General features: G+C 41.9%; 1 long non-coding RNA gene across 3 annotated transcripts in view; it reads left to right on the top strand.

Moving 5' to 3' along the window:
* The window catches only part of LOC110259532 (uncharacterized), a 41,497-nt gene that overhangs the window by 5,184 nt on the left and 14,420 nt on the right, over positions 1–21,893 (top strand). Inside the window, exon 6 of one of the 3 annotated variants that reach the window (XR_014839028.1) lies at positions 811–1,310. The exons of 1 other annotated variant lie outside the window; for it this stretch is intronic. This is a non-coding gene — a long non-coding RNA (uncharacterized LOC110259532). Of the gene's footprint in view, positions 1–810; positions 1,311–21,893 lie in introns of those variants that run through there. One more of the 3 variants, XR_014839027.1, reaches the window with a different exon arrangement.

Raw genomic sequence — 21,893 nt, 5'->3', positions numbered from 1 at the left:
AACGTCGGATCATCTGACTCCGAGTTCAGTTAACTTTCCACTTAAAATATATGTGCATATATATTCATATAATTAATGCATTGTATAGTGTATAATCCTATATATATCATGATAGATATTAATATAATTATGAATAGAGCTAACATACAATTAATTATATATTAAATGAATAACAACAGAACAATGACTGAGCCCCTACAAGTGTCAGAATTTTTTAATACATTTTTTCATAGGCTATATGGCCTCCAGAGTAGTCTTTTGAGTCCTAGTCTGTTCCCCATTCATTCTATGACCTAAATCAAGTTAAAGAAAGTTTCTGAGCCTCGATTTTCCCATCCATAAAATGGAGCTAATACAACCTGCCTGGCCGGGTTATGGTAAGGATCAAATTTAAATATAGTAAAATGAAACACTGTAAAAATAGGCATGAAATGCAAGGTGCAGGGTAGGGGCCCAGGTATTTTCATTCATGCTTTAAACAACTTCACGTTTCCTAACGAAGAAACCAACACGTAAAGGTTGCTAACTTGACCAAATTTGTTCGGCTAATAAGTGGCCAAGCTAGAATTTAGAATCAGAACTCGGATCTAACTTGAAAGCATGAGCTCTTTCCACTATATCGTGTTGCCAGTGTGCTTTTTGTCCGGAGTTAGTGGCTCGTTGAGGTGAAAGAACGTTTAATGCTTGCTCACAGTGCCTCGATTAGGCTTCCAGGTCCACACAAATCTGTTAAACAAGCACCGTCCTTAGACAAGGGGAGAAGAGAGAAGAGCAAAGCTGTGTTTTCATTTTTACCCTTTCTGTCGACAGGGAATGTCCTTAGGGTAACAGCACACTTGTTTGTGAACAAGGAAAGGATACGGCCCTTCACCTTATAAAAACCTGTGAATCCACTGCGATCGGCCAAGAGGCCTTTTTTCTTTTGACCTCTTTTCAAGTTGAAAGCAAGATTCTCTTCCCAGTTTCCATCCCCTGCCTCAACAGAAGGGAGCACTGACATCCCGCAGCCCAAACAGGAAGAGGTGGGACTGGGGGAAGACAAGGCAGTGCCCATCCTGATGTGGGGGAGTGGACACTGCCAGCTTGGTGGGAGCAGACAGGCACTCAGCCCCTCCCACTCCCAACATTTCCTCTTCTGCCCCCAAATGTTGTCTTGGAGTTAAAAATAAATACAGGAGTTCCCAGTGGCTCAGTGTGTCGGGAACCTGTTGTTGTCACTGCTATGTCTCAGGTTTGATCCCTGGCTCAGAAATGTCTGCATGCCATGGGCGTGGCTGGAAAAAAAATTTAAATAAAAAAATGAAAATAAATACGTATTCCAGAAAGGCCCTGGGCAAAAATGTAAGTAAATGAAGGTATTAGAAGCCATTAACAGAAAATCAATTTTTATTAGACTGTCTAGCTGCCCTGATCTATTGCCCTGAAGGAAAAACATCGTGAATAACAAGGAAAGGTCCTCCTTGGGGAATAAGGTTTTCCTGAGACCCAGTTGAGGAGGGCTGCATGGGGAACCAGGATCAACAGAGACACGCTGTGTGTGCTGGGCACACAGTGGTGCTGCTGAGCCGGCTCCAGGAAGAGCGAGCGAGCCTTGGTTGATGCTGCAGATTTCTCTGACCGAAGCGCTTCCTCTGTGGCCGATTTCAAGCCACTGATGACAAATTTCCTGAGTATTTAACAGTTGGCCTTCAGGGCTGGTACAAGCCAGCTCAAGTACATCCTTACCAGTAATTTGGGGAGGACGAAGCCACTTCCTGCCCATTTGTTACCGTATGAGTGATAATGTGCCGTTTCTAAGTAGGTATGTGTTTATCCCTATAAAGCCCTGTGTGCTGTGCACCCCACCACACCCCTATAATAGCAGAGCGCACAGAGGAGAAAATAGAGCTAAGATGAACTGTCAGCACAAATCAGCGCATGTAACAACTGGTACAATCTGAATCAATCTGTCTTTTTTAAAAAAGGTTTTGGAGTATAATTGACTTACAATGTTGTGTTGGGTTCGGGTGTACAGCAAGGCAAATCAGTTGTTTCCCACATAGGTTATTACAAACTATCGAGTAGATGTTCCTGTGCTACACAGTAGGGTCCTGTTAATTACCTGTTTTATGCAATAGTGTGTGTGTTACTCCCATCCTCCTAATTCCTCCCTCCCACCCCGACTCTGTTCCCCCCATGGTAACCGTAGGTCAGCTTTGGAATCTGCGAGTTTGTTTCTATCTTGTAAAGAAGTTCTTTTGTATCACTTTTTATTAGAGTCGACATGTAAGTGATATCATGTGACATTTGTCTTTGTCTGACTTCACTCAGTATGATGATCTCTAGGTCCACCCATGTGGCTGCAAATGGCATTAGTTCATTCTTTTTCGTGGCTGAGTAGTATTCCGTCATATCAATATACCACATCTTCTTTATCTACTCCTCTGTTGATGGACATTGAGGTTGCTTCCATGTTTTGGCTATTATAAATAGTGGTGCAAGTATCTTTTTGAGTTATGGATTGATGGGTCCTATGGTAGTTCTATATTTAGTTTTTGAGGAGGCTCTACACTGTTTTCCATAGTGGTTTATAGTCCCACCACCAGTGTAGGAGGGTTCCCTTTTCTCGACAGCCTCTCCAGCATTTGTTGTTTGTGAATTTGTTAATGATGGCCATTCTGACTGGTGTGAGGTGAAACCCGTTGTAGTTTTGATGTGCAGTTCTCTAATACTTAGCAATGTTGAGCATCTTTTCATGTGTTTTTTGGCCCTCTATCTGTCCTCTTTGGATAAATGTGTATTTAGATCTTCTGCCCATTTTTTGATTGGGTTGTATTTTTTTAATACAAAGCTACATGAGATGTTTGTGTATTTTGGAGATTAATCCCTTGTGGGTTGCTTTGTAAGTCTGTCATTTGTGTTGCACCAGTGTCAGTTTCTTGGCTTGGCCTGTGCTAGATTCATACATGTTGCCATAGGGAGAAGATAAAAGGGACGACAGTTTTCTCAATTTTGTGTTTATAATTATTTTTAAATAAAAAGGGGGGAAACCTAAAAAATACAGGAAAGTACAACAATGACAGTAAAATATCCCCTAAAATTATACTGCACAGAATTAATTATCAGTGTTGTTAGGTGGCCGTCATCTTAGACATCTTTCTTTGTAAATATTGAAGTGGAAGAATAGGGGTTGAGGCTACTTTTAGGGAGAGAGAGTCTTAGTAGATCCTATTTTTAAATGCATTTACATAATTTAATTGTACTTGAATTTATCGAAAGAACCTGGTGTTAAACTGTAAGAATCAGTGAATTTCACACAAATCGCGCGCGCACACACACACACACACACACACACTGGAGTATCAGATTTCCTAAATGACCAGACCAAAGCCTGTGGGACCATTACTTTGGCTCTAAAATTAAGGCCCTTAAATTATAAGTTGAGTTCATCTACTTCCTGTTCCCAAAGATCATATCACTAAGAAAGGAAGCATTGAGAGAGCCAGCCCACTAAGATTTCAGAAAAGAATGCAAAAACACTGAGCATTAACCCTTCAAAACATCTTAGAGCCTTGATAGACAGCAGTGTTCTCTGCATTTGACTCCCTGCTTTGTTTCATAGCTTAAGCTTTTGACCTTACTATTCTCTTTGTATCTCTTAAGGCCACTGACACAGGAGTACAATACTAATGAAAAAAATAACAAAACATTTTGCATTGATATTTTGCCAAAGAGTGCACTTGGTTGTGGATTTCAATGAAATAAAAAAATCATCTCACAGATGGAGCACACTTAAATTTTAAAGCTCTGTACACTTTTTACCTCCTTGGAATGTCAGAGCAGCTCTGTACAAGAGTCCATGCGGATAGTTTACCCCATTTTTCAAGTGATGAGAGTGAAGCTCACCTAAGGTGAACCATCTGCCTGGAGTCACAGGGAGTAAGTGGAAGGGCCACGAGGTGTTACAGATTCCTGGAACTGTCCCCTTTTGATCACATGTGAAGAGAAGCTTAGTATCACTTTGGAACTTTTAAACCTCCCCACCCACCCTGCCCGCCCCCAATAGTAAAGGTAATTTAAGACAGCTCATAATACACTCAGGAAATTTTAAGGATACGAGAAATTGAAATCTTCTCTATTCCCTCTGAAGAAAACTGCGTCAAATCTACTACGAGGTTAGTAGGATTTTTGGAAGTCACATTGGTAGATTAGCCCATCTTATAGAACAGGAGCCAAGGGACTAGAACCGAGAACAGATAAGGTTTTATCTATAATCATAGATACTATTTTAATATGCCATGGCAGTGCTGTGTATTTATTTGCATTATTATCTAATACTCAAACAATCCATGGAGGCAGACATAATGGTTATCCGAATTTTGCAAAAGAAGAAAGTGACGTATGCAGAGAGCCAACGGGTAGGCAGGAACAGAGGATCTGGGATTTGATTCTGCGTTTATCTGATGCAACATCTTGCATTTTTAACCAGTGTGAGGCTCCACTGTACTCTGGAGAAGAGAGGGAGGCTATGCAAACAAACCAAACCCAAGACTAGTTAAAGGTACAACTGAAAAAAAAACCAAGAAGTCAAGTTGATTGTTGGGTTTGTCATGTATTCTTGGGTCCTCTCTCCAACCCTCTTCTTCCTGCAGTTTCCCAAAGCCACTGGGTGTTTCTTCTCATCCAAACCTGGACTCTGTAAAAAGTGTCAGGGTCTCACTGAATGAAAGGGACAAGGGGTTCTTCACAGCTTTAAAAACCCTTGTTTCTGAAGCTTTAGATCAAGTGTTCGCTAATCCTTGGGAAGCTTAAATGGCTTGTTCTTGGGAACTGGAGTTTGGGGATAGAAAAAAACAAGTCTAAAAGATATGGCTTGCAGTCAGTTGATTTTAATAAGAGTGCCAAGGCAATTAAATGGAGGGGAAATAGTCCCTGTAACAAATGACGCTGGGACAGCTGGATCTCTACCTGTAAAATAATGAATTTGGTCTCCTACCTCACATCATATACAAAAATTAACTCAAAATGTGTTATAGACTTAAATGTAAGAGCCAAAAGTATGAAAAATCTTAGAAGAAAGGCGTAAATCTTCATGCACTTAGATGCAGCAGTGTTTTCTTAGATGCAAAACTCCAAAAGTACAAGCAACCAAAGAAAAAATAGTGAAACTGGACATGATCAAAATTAACAACTCAGGTGCTTCGAAAGACAGTCTCAAGAAAGCAAAAAGACAACCCATAGAATAAGAGAAAAATCAGAAAATTATAAATCTAAGGGACATGAATTTAAAATATACCAAGATATCTTCGTGTTCAGTAGTAAAAAGCAAATAACCAATTAAAAAGTGGGCAAAGTATCAAAATCCTTCACTAAAGAAGATACACAAAGGGCCAATAAAAACAGATGATCACCGTCACTAGACGCCAGGGGAATGCAAATCTCAGTGAGAGCCGCTTCACATCCAGATGACACTAATCAACCAGAAAGATAATCCTGGATGAGGATGTGGAGAAACTGGAACCCTTAGCCTGGTGGGGATGTAAGTGGCGCAGCCATTGTAGTAAACGGCTGGCACTTGGTTGAATGGTTAAATATAGACTTGGTTTCCGTGGGACCTAGTGATTCCACTCCTTGCTGTATATGCCAAGGAGAAGGGATGACATGGTTACAGTAAGCTCTACATGTAACAAAGTGACAGAACTATACATACTTTGTATCAATGTCAATTTCCAGCTTTTGATATTGGACTATACTTTGGTAAGATGTAATCATTGGAGAAAACTGGGTGAAGTGTAGACAGGAATCTCTCTAGACTATCTTTGCAACTTCCTATAGATCTATTTTTATTTTCAAATTAGTTAAATGTATGTATGTATTGTTTCAATCTACCTATCTCGATAGACATAAGTGCTTTGCCGTAAATATAAAATTTACCTATGACAATGCAGCTGCCAGACACTCAGTAACTATTAGCTAAGCCATTTCTTTAGGAGATATGTATAAATGTACAGGAAATGAAAGAAAATTTATTAAAATTCTGCACACTACTCCTTACGCCTCTCAGACAATGCCCAAGATAAAAGCCAAGAGAAATGAGTCATCCTTGGGAGACGTTATAACACTTTACATATCTTATCTATATTGAAAATGTGTGCAAATAAATGATAAGTAAACACAACACTCCCTAAATTTTTCCAGCTTCCAAACATACGTCACAATAGTGGATTTTCGTTTCTCAGAGTAAGTCAGGGCTCTGATCCCCCAGTCTGGAGAAAATGCTGTATTTCAAGAGCTGTGACTTCATTTCCCTCCAGAGCAAGTTTCCCCTTTCAGGTTCTTGCACATATGAGATTTCCTCATCTCTCACTCCGTGGAACAGCTGGTTCCTAGCCTGGGAGTTGATTCAAACGTTGTGGTTCAGAATATGCCAGCAGCTGCCAGAAAGATCCTGATCTCTCAGCTCTTGGACCATTGTGAGAAAGGGGTTTTGGCCAAGGTAATCAGAGGCTGACTCCACTTCTCAACACAAGCCGGGCTGATGGGGTGGAGGGTGTCCCCTGGGGAGCCTGGCTCAGCTTCTTATCTACGCAAACTCCTTTCACAGGGCCTCAGTGGCATGAACCTCATCCCCACCAGTCCTCTCCCTTTCCAGCAGGAAGGGAACAAAGCTCTGGGAACTTGGTGGCCACACACAGCAAACTAGTGTTCCATTTCTAAGGCCTCCAGGGCCCTCCACAGAGCTGCCCTCACCACGCTGGAACCCGCCTCTGCTTATCTTTCATCTCGAATTATAATCCCTCAAGCTTTCCACCCAACTCTTATCCCACCACCCAAACTTCCAGCTATACCTCCCATCACTATAGATATTTTCTCATGTCCTACAAAGTCTCATGCAACTCACATCACAAAGCAATTCTTACTGTTCGCGTTATTACTGACAGTCACCGTTTCACAAACGCTTATTAGGTATAGTATTTATACTTTATATATAGTATTTATACTTGTACAGGGCTTTATATATAGTATTTCATTTAGTCATGACAATGAGCATCAATGTTAGACAATCATGTTCTCAATCTTCAAAAAAACAAAAACTAAAAACAACATTAGCAAGAGCTGAGGTCCATGTGTTTTCGAAGTTCTTGCTTTTCATGTGGCTACCATAGGTCTCTCTGCAGTACCGAAGGACTTGTCCTTCCTTTGTCCCTGCTGTGCCTTTCAGACTGCACGTGGGCTTGAACCCTATTAACTGATTCTTGATCAGTAGCCATCTGAGCCCACTGCCTCATCTGTGAGAACTGAAGATGGAAATTATGCCTGCCTCCCTGTGCTGTTGCCTGAATTAAATGAGATCATAACAAATGTAAAGATTCAGCACAATACCTGACAGACAGTGGACCCCCCCCTCCCCGTGCCCCGTGAATATCTCTCAAGGGAATTCAAGAATGCGCCTGTAGCAATTAACATGAATAGGGGAGAAAGGAGACAGACAATGGCAAGACTCACAGGAGATCAGGAAGATTTGGCTTTGTGACAGTGGCCAGAGACACTTGGATAAGGAAGCCCCATGGCTCTCTTCCCATTCTATTGGCTATTGCTTTCCGTAGAAGTTCATTGCTAAACAGGCTGCACCATGCCTTTGGGAGTGATACACTTTGGTTCTAGAGGCACCGGTAACATCTCTAAGGCAGCCATTCAAAAACACCATTTTCTTTTTTTTTAATTGAAGCATAGTTGATTTACAATGTTGTGTTTCTGGTATACAGCAAGGAAGGAATATACACACATACACATATATATAGTATTATTTTCTCTTACAGTTTATCACAAGGTATTAAATATAGTTCCTTGTGCTATACAGTAGGATCTTGTTTATCTGTTTTATATATGGTAGTTTGTATCTGATAGTCCCAAACTCCTAATTTACCCCTCCCCTACCCCTTTTCCCCTTTGGTAACTATAAGTTTGTTTTCTATGTCTGTGAGTCTGTTTCTATGTCATAAATAAGTTCATTTGTGTCATATTTAAGATTCCACATATAAGTGATAACATATGGCACTTGTCTTTCACTATCTAACTTATAATCTCTAGTTTTATCCATGTTACTGCAAATGCCAAATTTTCATTCTTTCTTATGGCTGAGTAGTATTCTGTTATATATGTGTGTGTGTGTGTATGACAACTTCTTTATACAATCATATGATACACACTTAGGTTGCATCTATGTTTTGGCTATTGTAAATAGTGGTGCTATGAGCATTGGGGTACATGTGTCTTTTATAATTAAGGTTTTCTCCAAATATATGCCCAGAAGTGGGATTGCTGGATCCTATGGCAACTCTATTTTTAAGTTTTGGAGGAACCTCTAAACTGTTTTCCATAGTGACTGCACCAATTTATATTCCTACCACAGTGCAGGAATTTGCTATTTGTACACTTTGTAATGGTGTCCATTCTGACCTGTATGAGGCAATACCTCATTGCAGTTTTGATTCCTCTAATAATTAGCAATGTTGAGCATCTCTTCATGTGCCTGTTGGCCATCTGTATGTTTTCTTTGGAAAAATGGCTATTCATGTCTTCTGCCAATTTTTTTATTGGATTTTTTTTTTTTTTTGTTACTGAGTTGTACGAGCTGTTTGGCTGTTTGCATATTTTGAAAATTAATCCCTTGTCAATGGCAATATTTGCAAATGATTTCTTCTAGTCTGTAGATTGTCTTTTTGTTTTGTTTATGGGTTCTTTTGCTGTGTAAATGCTTATAAGTTTGATTAGGTCCCATTTCTTTATTTTTGCTTTTATTTCTTTTGCCTTGGGAGACTGATCTAAGAAGACATTGGTATGATTTATGTCAGAATACTTTGCCTACATTCTCTTCTAGGAATTTTATGATGTCATGTCTTATATTTAAGTCTTTAAGCCATTTTGAGTTTATTTTGTGTATGGTGTGAGGGTGTGTTCTAACTTCTCTAATTTACATGCAACTGCCCAGCTTTCCCAACACCATTTGCTGAAGAGACTGTCTTTTCCTCACCATATATTCTTGCCTTCTTTGTTGAAGATTAATTGACCATAGGTGCATGGGTTTATTTCTGGTCTCTCTATTCTGTTCCATTGATCCATATGTCTGCTTTTGGGCCAGTATCACCCTGTTTTAATTGCTGTAGCTTTGTAGTGTTCCCTGATATCTGGGAGGGTTATGCTTCCAGTTTTGTTCTTCTTCCTCAGGATTGCTTTGGCAATTCTAGCTCTTTTATCATTTTGTATACATTTTAGGATTATTTGTTCTAGCTGTGTGAAAAATGTCATAAGTAATTTGACAGTGATCACATTAAGTCTGTAGATTGCTCTGGGTAGTATGGCTATTTTTTTAAAGATATTTTTTCAGGAGCCAAATGGGGAACACTTTTATTTATTTATTTAGTCTTTTTAGGGCTGCACATGTGGCATATGGAGGTTCCCAGGCTAGGGGTTTAATCAGAGCTGCTGCTGCCACAGCAATGCCAGATCCAAACCACATCTGCCACGTACATCACAGCTCACGGCAATGCCAGATCCTTAACCCACTGAGCAAGGCCAGGGATCGAACCCACAATCTCATGGTTCCTAGTCAGATTCATTTCTGTTGCACCATGATGGGAACTCCAGGGATTATGTTTTTACTTTCCCTTTCTGGTATTTCATTGTTAGTTAAAGAAATGCTAAAGATTTCTGTATGTTAATCTTGTATCCTGCCACATTGATGAAATTTGTTTATCAGTTCTAGTAGTTCTTTCGTGGAGTCTTTAGAATTCTGTCTATATAGTATCATGTCATCTGCATATAATGACAATTTTCCTCCCACTTTCCAATTTGGATACATTTTCTTTCTTTTTCTTGTCTGATTGCTGTGGCTAGGACTTCCAATACTACATTGAATAGAAGTAGTGAGAGTGGGTATCCTTGTCTTATTCCAGATTTTGTCAGCTTTTCACCATTGACAGAAACACTGTTTTTGAGAAGGATTCATCCAAAAAATGTTATATCTGAAGTTATCTTTCTCTCCCTACTTCTAGGAAGAGGAATAACTTTATACAAAAGCAAAATTCATGGGAATACTGATTCATATCTGTGTTGGATCCAAGGATTTATCAACTCATTTGTTCTGAGACCTTGAGACTTTTCCTACTAGTAAAAATAAATAAATAAATAAAAAGAGGGAGATAGAAACCTCAAAAATGTATTTTGTAAAATAAAGAAGATATCAAATCATGAGTAGAAAGGACTTATCTTCATTTTAAAATTTAATTAACATTCATCACAGTGATTTTATTTTTCTTATTATACTATATATCCATGAAAACGTTGTCTGTAACTAACCTCAATATATGGACAGATATTTAGGAATGACTGCAGTATATTATTTGCGTCATTAAAAAAATCCAGAAACACGGTTATTATTCTCAGTTTACAGAGGAAAAAACTAAGGAATACTTAAAGAGATTTCTGAAAGACACAGTGCATTAGACTGAATGGCTGGGCTCAGACCCAGCTCAGAGCTGGGAAGTATTCAAGACACAGTGCCAGCAACCTATGCAATGCTAAGTAATTCTCAGAAGTGTAGTCACAGCAAAATTTAGGCTCTGTTACATAGCTGTAAATATATAAAAGAAAGTTGGAATTGTCATCACTTATCTTTAGGGTTTTTCCACTCCCCAAAACCAAAGCCTATACCTAGGTAATCTAAAATTATGGTTACTGATTATGATAATAAAATTCTTACATATTAATCTATATGTTATTAACATAATATTAATCTATCTATATATATACTTTATATATCAAGAGGTCGGAGCTTCATTATTCTCTCTTTCTCTGTCTTCCTCTCTGCCTTTCTTCTTTTCCAAAACCTCACATTTACTCCGCTACATTCTCAGGGCTACCAATGCCTTGACCTTTTATACACTGTGTACACTAGAGTAGGGAAGTGTTGAGGTGAGTGAAGTGTTTATTTATTTTTAGAAACAACTTGATAAGGAAAACATCTTTGGAACCTGCCTAATTAAGAGCCACCCAAACTTTGCTGCAAGATCCCAATATCACCATAAAATAGGCACCCAAGATAAGGTTGCCTGCTTCAACCTGTTAAGACTTCTCAGCTCCTGAGTCTTCAAAACCACTGCCTTGAGCCCCACTAATTTAGAGCAATGCCTGATGTCACCCTTGTTGTGGCAAAGAACATTTTTCTGATGGACTAGACACCTTGCATGCAAACACTTGAGCTGACAGCACTCATCTCAGTGAGCCAGCTTACAGCTGGCTCCATTCTTAGGACTAATCCACAAAGCTCCCGACCAGGTGTCATGACCTCCATCTTTTAGGGTGTCAGTATGGGGACCTTTCTGCTTCCTCATTCCAACAACAGCAGCAGCAGTAGAGACAACAAATGCTTCATATTCAGACTTATTTGGTTAGTGCTGAATTAGGTTACTTCCATATAGAACTGCTCAGAGCCTTTATCCTAATATTTACTCTGAATTTCCAAATAGGCTGAGTTTTTCAAATATCTTTGACCAAAATCCCCATCTTTATAGGATTCAAGGAGGTAACTTAAAAAAAAAAATCCCTGGGCAATCATGTTGAGGCATCAATGTGTTAAACCAGTGGAGCTTTCTTAAAGTTTTTTTCAGATTTGTGCAACGTTTCACTAACTTTGTACCCTAGAGTGAAAAGATAGATTGCAGATGCCTTTATTCTCCAAAATCCATGAATCCCTGGACTTGGGCCTGAAAGATTCTATGGTTTTTCTCCTTTCCAAATCCCAAGGCCACCTCCCATCATAAATCTATCCTCAGCTATAATTATAAAAGTGAGAGTTTAATAAAAGAACAAAATGCTGCAATAACCATGCTACATGCAATACTTCATTTAATACTTTGGTTAACATTGTGAAGTAACTATAATTACTGTTCCCATTTATAGATGAGGGATATACGTCTTCCTAGATGAAAGCATTTTTGAGATCACTTGGGTAATTATTGAAGCCGAAGCCTAGTGTCTGTAGAGGCAGCATCTTTCAATACCTAGTCAGCCTCCACTCTCTAAGTCCTAGCACTTTTATGAATTCTTTATTTTACTTGACCTCGTAAAAAACGTGCACATGACTCTGTCCACTTCTGTGGCCCTCAGTGCCTTTACAGTGTGCTGGGTGTTTCATCAGCACTTTAGTATTTGAATAGAAACGGAAAATAGCCCAAAGGATCAAGACATCTGCAGAGGGGCAAAGGGGACTGCCTGGCTGTCCCTTTCCAGACAAAGGCTGTGTCCATCTTATTCCTTTGTGAGCTTTTCCACACTTGAGGGATCCTTAGGGAGCACAAAAGACTTGAGAAAAGGGAAGAGCAGTCCAGCTGACTGATAAAAAGCCTTCTCTGTGTCCTGTCCCTCTCACTTGGACCCCAGTGAATACCATTTGTTTAGTAATGATGAGAACATAATAGATACAATGAGGTTGCCAAGAGCCCATCCATTCAGCCTCTGTTTGGCTAAGGGGAAAACACACAAACACACACACACACACACACACACACACACACACAAAGGAGAAAGAAAGAAAAAAAAAAAAAACACCCTAGTGTGGCTATGATGGTTCATTGGGCTCAGATTTCTTCCGAACTGAAGTTTGAACTGGAATCCCAAGATCTATGACTTCTAAGGAATAAAGGAGTTGGCAGGCTAACAGGACCTCCCTCCCCCTATGACAAAAGTGGGGGGAGAGGACTGGTGACTGCTTAGGAGTAACTGTCAGAGCATCAGACCCCAGTGTCATTCCCTTCCTGTCACGGATGGGGTTGGGGGTGGGGTGGGTAATGAGGGATGGGTCTGTGATGGCAGAAGGGGGAAGGTACCTGTGCAGTGTACCTTTGGGGTTATTAATCGAGCTTGGAGGACTAGCCCTTTCCAGTTCAGATGAGGTGCTCTCAATTGAGTTAATAATACTTCCCTGAGATTTGGTTTCCTTCACTGGAAGAAATGGAGAAAATACAGCCACCCAGTTTTGTGAAAATTCCATGATCTGCCGTGCCTAACATGGAAATGGAAAGATTTTGCCCCTCATTAGAAGCAGAATACCCACCATGGAGACCGTAGGTGGTTCATTACTCTCTTCCTATTTCCACTGTACCCAAGAGCCCTGAACTCCCCCCGTTTTAGCCGCATGTCATAAAATTTTTAAAAGGAGCATCTAGTGCCTAAAATCCACTACAGGAGATGATAAAAAAAGAGAGACCCTGATGAAGCCAGTATGTTTTGAGCTCTCTGTGGGGATTAATCACCTTCCGGGAAGAAAAAGGGTGATTATTACAGCTTATCAAGCACCAGTGTTCACCACTTTCCTTGTTGTACCCTGAAGCCCGACATCCCAACTTACAGAGGCATCAGCATACTCTCCTGGCCTCCGGCAGAGGGAACTCAGACCTGCCCACGGAAGAATGGCCACTAAATAATGTTCTTGCCGGCAGAGACTGTTGTGACCCAGACTTCTCTGGGCGTTGGTGCTGTACCAAACCAGCAAAATCTGCGTCTCCTGGGTTACCAGTTGTCCTTTCCTTAATCCACCTCTCTGTGTAACCAAGGGGAGGTACCAGGTGGTGGCAACAAACGTGCCCATTAATTGGGCCCCAATCACTATCTTAGCTGAAGAGTGACTTAAGATATGTTACTATCTCCACGGTCAGTGTTACTGTGCTCACGCTCAGCTGCCCGAGAGGCACTTTTTGGTTGAAAGGAAAGTCACTTGCAGTCAGAACGCTGGTAATCTGGGGAGATGGTGGACTCAGTGCCCCCTAGAAACCATCTCCCGAGATTCTGCTGAGCCATCAAAGTGCTGAAAGGGAAAAAGAGATGTAATCTGAGTTCACCATTGAGCGAGGGGTCAGAGTCATTGCCACATCCCACTGTGTGCAGGCTCGTCACCTTCTTGTGATCGTTTTCTTAGATGCTGTCCTGTTGACACAGTTTATTATGAGCTTACTGGGGGGGGGGGCTGGGGGAAGAGATCTGGTCATCTGTCAATTCCTTAGTCTTCGTTTCTTTCTCTTTGATCTATGGAACGAACCAATATGTTAGGCAAGGCATTATGTGATCAAAAGATTTGAAAGGTGTCCGTGCGTTGGAGATGAGTAGAGCATGGGTGTGCCTGATGTAAACGTTAGTTGCTGGATTTCCCGTTGTGGCTCAGAGGTAAGTAATGAACCCAACTAGTATCCATGAGGATGTGGGTTTTGATCCCTGGCACAGTTTGTGAAGGATCTGACATTACCGTGGCTGTGGCATAGGCCAGCAGCGACAGCTCTGATTCCACCCCTATCCTGGGAATTTCTATATACAGGCAGGTGCAGCCCTAAAAATAAAAGAAAGAAAAGTTAGTTACTATGTAGTTTTGCTTAAATTGGCCAATAAAGGTGTTTCCTGCTCAGGGTGATTTTGTGCAAAGAGCTGCTTGCAAATGTACTCAGTAAATGCAACCCACTTTATAAGGTAAGATACAACCAGCAGGGTGAGAAGCTTCTTTCCAAAAGAGCAAGAATTTATAACCGTGTACAGATTATCCTCAAGGTGAGTTTGGAATATTGTCTTCACAATGCCCAGAAATATCATCTAATCTCTGTCAGTTTTGGCCAGACTTTTATTTTCTTTAAAATCAATCTCCTTAAACTGGGTTCCTAATTGACTTGTTATTCTCCAAATTATCTTCTTTGTCAGCTTCTCCCCCATTGTTCCTGTAGGGGAGGAAAAATATTTTTCCCTCTACTCTTCTAGGTTCTTGGCTGAAACTCCCCCACAATAAGAGACAAATTAACTAGAGAAAACCAAACAGAAGTTTAATAATACGTACACCCGCTATATATATGGCAGATACCCAGGAAAACTCAGTCCCTCCCCCAGTGGCCCAAGCTACCACCTTAAATACCTTCAGTGAAAGACAGAAGAACGTTGTTTGGGGGCGGGAGGGGCACACATATGGAAAGTTCTAAGGCAAAGCACAGGAAACAAGGGTATGCTCTTATGCCAAGGCTTCCCCACTGATAAGCGTCTCTAGAGATTTAGCCATTCTCCTCTTCCTGGCACACAGAGGGAGACACCCTTACACATAGAGGTTTCTCTTATAACTATAAATTTCTATATTTTATAATTTTTATAAAAGGGTAATTTCTACTTGGTTTTCAAAATCATCAACCCCAAATAATCAATATGCCACACAGGCATATTTTGAGATGGTATGTTTTTCTCCTTTTCACAAACTTCTCTTTTTACTCTTGGATTACCTCCCTCCGTGTAAGTGAGCTCTACCTACTTACAAAAAAAGAAAAAAGAAAACAGGATGCCCAAATTATTCTAAAAAGGATTTGCGTAATCTCATACGTATTTAAGCGAATCCTACTCTCCCCTCTCAACATGCACACATACACCTACAAAAAATGCTTACATAAAATCGGGGGTCTGGGGGGGAAAGTGACCAGGTCACACAAGGAAACCAGCCTCCTCTGCCCTCCCCCCGCTGCTGGGGGTTTGCCCAGAAGGATTTGCAATCCTCATACTGAGAAGCTGAAGACAGCGTTAGGCTCCAGGGGAATAAACAAGCAAACAGCAGTGAACTGAGTTAGACATGACCACTTGAAAGAGCCAAGAGCAGCATTTGCTCATTTAGTATCCAGACATGTAAGCCTCAGAAATTTTATCTTGGCCTGATTTGGTCAATTAGTTAAACTATTTTAATTCACTCTTTCTCTTGGCCGAGATATAACTCTCTCTCTTCAAGCCAAGCCCACCCAGGAAGGTATTTCAAGACCACATAATTCCCCAGTTTTGATCTCAGGGTGAGGTGTTCAGAACTTAATCACTGGAGTCCAGCATCAAACAGCACTTAAGGGTTCGTTCTTGCAGGTTTACATACAGAGAACGTCCTGGGACCCAGGCGGGCGTCCTTCTGACTCAGCCTGGCATCTACACCCCACACCGCCCTGATCCTCAGGAAACTGGGCCAACCCCCCTTCAAGGGTCTCCAGTGAAGGTGGAACAAAGCATTTTTCCCAGGCCAGTCGTGGCTCCCTCTGTTCCAAACTTTGTAAGGGAAGCGGCCATGAGCGATGAAGGATCTGCCTTGTTTGAAAAGTGGTTATCAAGTTTTACAAGACGATGTAATGGGCAAGTTCCTCAGCTGAAAAGAGAAACACTAAAGTCTAATTCTCTACTCTGTTTTTGAATGACAGAAAAAAAAAATCAGATGATAATGATTATGCAAGAAAACCCCGAGGTCCCACCAGGCTCCTAGAAAGGCATACGAAAATGCCAACGAGAGATGCCAAGACCTTCCCAAGGTGAAGGGTCCAGAGGAGAAGATCTTGGAGGGAAAAGAAGTTGAGGTCAGCAGGATGGGGAGGCCATGGAAACAGAGGTTTGGAAAAGAGAAATAACATGTCTGGCACCTGGACAGAAAACATAGAAAAAGAACAGAAATAGCAAAAGTGGATTTTACAAAGTTTGGGCATATATTTGAGATGTTAGTATCTTTAGAAAAGAAATGAATCAACCTTACAGCTATGGGTGAGCAGAGGCTGCCAGGGGATCTGATCTCCTTTGACTTGTAGATGCCTTTTTTTTTTGTTGAATTCATCGAAAGGGCAAAAATGGATCTACATATATACATGGAGGACTGGGTCGCTTTGCTGTACAGTAAACATTGACAGAACACTGTAAATCAACTCTGATGGAAAAAATAAAAGCCATTTAAAAACTGAGCAGGGAAAATAGTACAGAAACCTAAATAAATAAATGAATAATAAATGAATTCATTGCCTAGCACTTCTGGGAGTGTGGAAGCCATTTAATGATCATTCTTTTCTATTCTGATAGCGGATTTTATTCTTTTGACGAAGTGGGAGGGGGGTCTAGGGCACATGAGATAAGATTTCTACTTCTCCCCTCAGCTAGCTCTTCTATGACCATCTGATTCCAATCAGGTAAACTTCCGTGTCGTCATATGCATATAACGCTTCCACACGGCTGGAAAGCCATAGCTGGTGCTAAGCACCTACAGATTTGTATGCCCTCTTCTTTATGTAAAAGAAATAAAGAAGTTTAGAAACTGAGCCAGCATCCCTGGCCAAGATTTGAAGACGTGTTTTAGACTCCTGGATTGGAATTCTTTCCACCCCGCGTGCGTGGTTCTCAGTGTCCACAGACCGGCAACGTCCGCATCCCTGGGAGGGAGCAGGTTAGAAATGCAGAATCTCAAGTGCTGCCCCAGGCCTCCTGTATCAGAATCTGCATTTTTAAGTGATTTTTATTGTTTCCATTAAAGTTGCTTTGCAGTGCTCTGTCAATGTGCTGCTGTGTAGAAAAGTGACCCTGTCACACACACACACGTCTACACTGTTGTTCTCACATTATTCTCCAACATGCTCCACCACAAGTGACTAGATAGAGTTCCCTGTGCTGTACAGCAGGAGCTCATTGCTCATCCACTCCAAAGGCAATAGTTTGCATCTATTAACCCAAGCTCCCAGTCCATCCCACCCCTCCTCCTCCCCTTGGCAACCACACGCCTGTTCTCCACGTCCACGAGTTTCTTTTCAGAATTTGCATTTGAACAAGGTCACCAGGTGATCTCCACATGCTTCTGTGTGAGCAGCTGGCATCCACCTACCACCTCTTCCACCTGGAGGGTGTTCCTTTGAAGCCATGGCTTTACTCTGGATATAAGAGAGCTGAGAAAAGTTCAGTGTGAACTTAGAAAAATCTGTGCCACTAAGACACCACATGGAATTAAAATGAAAGCTACCCAGCAGTGTGTATAGAATAATGTCGTTTTAAAATACATTTTATGTAAGTAGGCATGCATGTCTACACAGAGAATAGACTGGAAAGATTTAGTTGAAAATGTTCTCTCTGTTGATGGAATTATGGGCAATTGTTTTCTTCTTTTTTAAGCTTTCTATAAGAAACACCGATTAAATTTAAAAAGTTAGTTTTTGGTAATCTTCTCTGACTCTAGCCAGCTAAGGGAGGAGAACAATGAGGCACAGAAAAACCATGAGTTGGCATCAAAGAGCCAAGTACACTGTCACTGCTGAAGTTTTCTGGGGGTAAACCCACCAAACACAGAGGCACCAAGTATTTGAACACATCAGCCTTCTGCAGCCCCTCGGCTCCCCTCCAAGAAGGGGCTCATTCTTCTGGCCCCCAGAGGGCATCCCTGCGCAGGCTTACAAGAGCCTGCTCTCCCCCCCCACAGTGTGAAGAATCAGGCATCCTGTTAGGCGTAGCTCTTCTAAAACCCGGGGTATGAAAGATTCTGGGCACATGAACAACATCAACAAACACTCTAGGCACAGAGAGATCATATTTTATAAACAGAGGCAGAACCCCAAATAAACAGAACAAAAACAACACACACCATGCACATTGCTCAGCCCTGCACCAAGGAGTCTCCAGCTACCAAGGTTGGTAGAGGATGGGGAAGGAGCGCGGGAAGCATGCGTACGAGGACGTAGACTCAGATTGCCTGAGGAGAAGTCAAGTTCTGTTCCTACTAGCTGCTTAACCTCGGGCAAGTGCCTTGACTTCTGTTCCTCGATTTCCTGCCATTGTCAGTTTCTCAGTCCTCAGCTTTGAGGATTGAAGCAGTGCTTCAGTAACTGCCCCTGTGTGAGTTTCCCTGTCGTGCTGGTCTAAGGAAAACCACACTCCTGTGTGTCTCCTCTCCTCTCCCTCCCCTTCTAGAATGCTCTTCCATTTCCGACACCAGACCTGGGAGTGTTTCCAAAAACCAAGCAATTCGGCAACACCTCCTGGGTGTCCGACAAATTCGATTCTGACACTCTCTACCTGGAGAGAGGGTCAGAGCCCACAGGTTAAGGGCTCAGTGCCACAAGCAGCGCTCCCCTGCCCTCACTGCCAATTTGAATTTAATGTCCCAGATTCCCCCCTGTATTTCTGACCTAGAGGTCATGAGTCTGAGGTTCCCACAACCCCCTCTTGGGGTTCAAGTGTTTTGCCAAGCAGCTCACAGAACTCAGGAAAGCATCCGCTTACCAGCTTCTGATGAAGGATTAACTCAGGATCAGAGAGGTGGAAGAGGTGCATGAAGCAAGTTGCACGGGCAGGGCTGTGGAGCTGCCGTGCATCTTCTAGGCGCACCACCGCCCCATCACCTCCAAGTGTTTGCCAACCCAGAAACTCATCAGATTTTGCTGTTCTAGAATTTGTATAGAACTTCAGTCTCCAGCCCTCCTCTGCTTCCCAGAGCTCGATGGGTGGGATTCAAAGTTCCAACTAATTGCTTTCTGGTGACCAGCCCCATCCTGAGGTTTTGGTGGGACCTTGCTCTAAATTACCTCCTTAGCACAAAGTGATGTGTGATTGAGAGGACTTGTCATGAATGACAAAAAATAATCTTATCCCAAAGGAAATTGCAAGGGTTTTAGGAGTGTAGCGCCAAGAACTCAGAACAAAGACCAAGTGTATTTCTTATTATACCCTAGCTGGTTATTCAACATTTGCCCCACTAGGTCCTGCCTCCACCCTTCTCTGAACTAGTCTGTGCCTTGAGACACTGATGTCTTTGGACTGTAATGTCCAGATTCCCTTGCGCACTGGCCTCTGTTGGGTTTGGCCAAGGGGAGGAACAGTGAGAGAGCAGAGAGAGGAGGCCGTACAGGTGGAGGTGATGGTGTTTCCTCCCTGCTACAGGACACCTGGGTCAGCTTACAGACTCCTCAGGTGCATGAGGGCCATCTTCTCTCCTCTGCGGTCCTGAGGCTGGAAGCCCTTCTCAAGGTTCTGGAGGGGTTTTGCGCTCATCATTGAGTAGTAAGTCGTCTTCTTCCCCTCGCTGCCTAAGGCTGCATATATAAACCTCAGGACTTTGGAAGAGGGAGAAGTTGGGGATATGAATGAGCCCCAGAGCTCCCAGACTGTGAGTGACAGTCTGCTGGTCTCCAGGGAGCTGTGGAGAAGGTCACCAGATGTGCATGCTTGTCTACAGCCTTGTCTGCAGGTGGGAAAAATCACGTGTCACATGCAGAAACCCAGTGATTTTTCCAAATGTGTGTAGATAGAGTCCCGATGAAAGACACAACCTTGTGAAGGCTGAATTCTGAGGGTCTTGAAGACTATCGCTTTCTCAATGCAATTAAAAGTATAGTCACTATCCTGGAGACCCGTTTGTTAATATCAGTATTTTGGAAATAATTCATCTATGCTCACTTGCAATGAATTCATTCTTCTCATTGTTTATCGTTATAGGTAAATTATTTTCTCTTCCAATGATTCATTCAACAAAAGCTCGCTGAACCCTAGGTGAATGTTCAATGTTGAAATTAACATTTGGATTCTCTGGAAAAGTGAGCAAACCTCATCCCCCGAACCTTATGTTCTAGGGCAGAAGATGCTCATTAACAAATTGTTACCCAAGTAATTAAACCACGTCTGTGACAATGCTGTGAATGAAAGTTACAGGGTGAGAGTAGCTGTCCCAGGGGACACTGCACAGTCTAAAGTGGCAGAGGAACTCCCCCTGAAGAAGAGGCGTTGAAGCTGAGGGTTGTTAAAACCCTTGAAGGAGGTCACTTTGCCCACCTTGCCCTTCACTAAGGCAGTGGCCACCACGGGGGACTTCTCTGTCAAGCACATCTGACAGCTGGCACTGTGCAAACTCTGAAGGCATTCCCCCAACCCAGTGTCGTGTTCTGGCACCCGGGCTGGAAGGAACTTTAAAATGAGGACTCTTTGTTTTTCAATTATTGTGGTACAGTCTCATGTAAGTTTGAGGTGCACAGCATAGTGATTCACAAGCTTTAAAGGTTACATTCCATTTGTAGTTTTTATAAAATATTGGCTATATTCCCCGTGTTGTCTATAAGCATTGTTGCGGGTTACGTATTTTATATATAGACGTTTGTGCCCATTAATCTACCGCCCCGGTTTCGCTCTTCCCCCCTCCCCTCGCCTCACTGGTAACCACTAGTTGACCTGTGAGTCTATTTCTTTACATCTATTATTCTTTACATTTATTAGTTTGTTGTCACTTTTAGATTCCGTATATAAGTGATAGCACACAGTATTTGTCTGTCTGACTTATTTCATGTAGCATGATACCCTCCAAGTCCATCCATGTTGCTGCAAGTGGCAAAATTCCATTCTTTTTTAGGGCTGAGTAGTATTCCTGTGTGTGTGTGTGTGTGTGTGTGTGTGTGTGTGTGTACCACATCTTCTTCATCCATTCTTCTGTTGATAAAATAAGTGCAAGAAATTGTCAATATATTCCTTTGCACTCTTGTTACCGGTGGGCAGATTCTCCTTCTGGCCCTGCATGTATTTTGAAGACACTCGCTTAAGGGCCTTCATGCTAGACAGTGAAAGAGGAAGTAGAATCTTATTGTTGTGATTTGCAGCATTTTTCTGCACTGTTGGGAAACCAACCCAGAGCAGATGGCATGTGTGAGAATATTTCTTTAATGTATCTTAAAAATGCTTCTGGGCTACACTGAATCGGTGTATTAGCCTTCACTTCTCAAACCAGTTGCTTCAGATTTTAAGTGACTGTACGCCGTGTTGGTCCAAAGTCTTGTACTCTCATGTGGGTATTGTGGGTTTTAAAGTCATCACACACTGGAAGAAAAAGAGTGCTCGCATTCTGTGAAACACGGGATTGGCAAAGCTGTGTGGTTTGAGCTTAACTTTGCGCTGGGCTTTGAACTCCTCTTGAGGTCCTCTCATGCTTGAGCAAGAGAACACTGTCTGTGTATCAAGCCGTCTAGTCCCAGCTATGTCAGAATGCCAGTGGCCTTTCTGGCTATTGCTCAAATCACCGCACTCGTAACGCCAGGGCAATGAATGGGCCTAACACCAGTGAAGCCCCAGCTTCCTCATCT

The sequence above is a fragment of the Sus scrofa genome, chromosome 2 (assembly GCF_054392235.1).
Source record: "Sus scrofa isolate SSC_HxYL_T2T_F1_AM1 chromosome 2, Sscrofa_HxYL_maternal_Yorkshire_Landrace_v2.0, whole genome shotgun sequence".
In the NCBI taxonomy this organism is placed as follows: domain Eukaryota; kingdom Metazoa; phylum Chordata; class Mammalia; order Artiodactyla; family Suidae; genus Sus; species Sus scrofa.
This window is presented reverse-complemented; position numbering and strand designations above follow the sequence as displayed.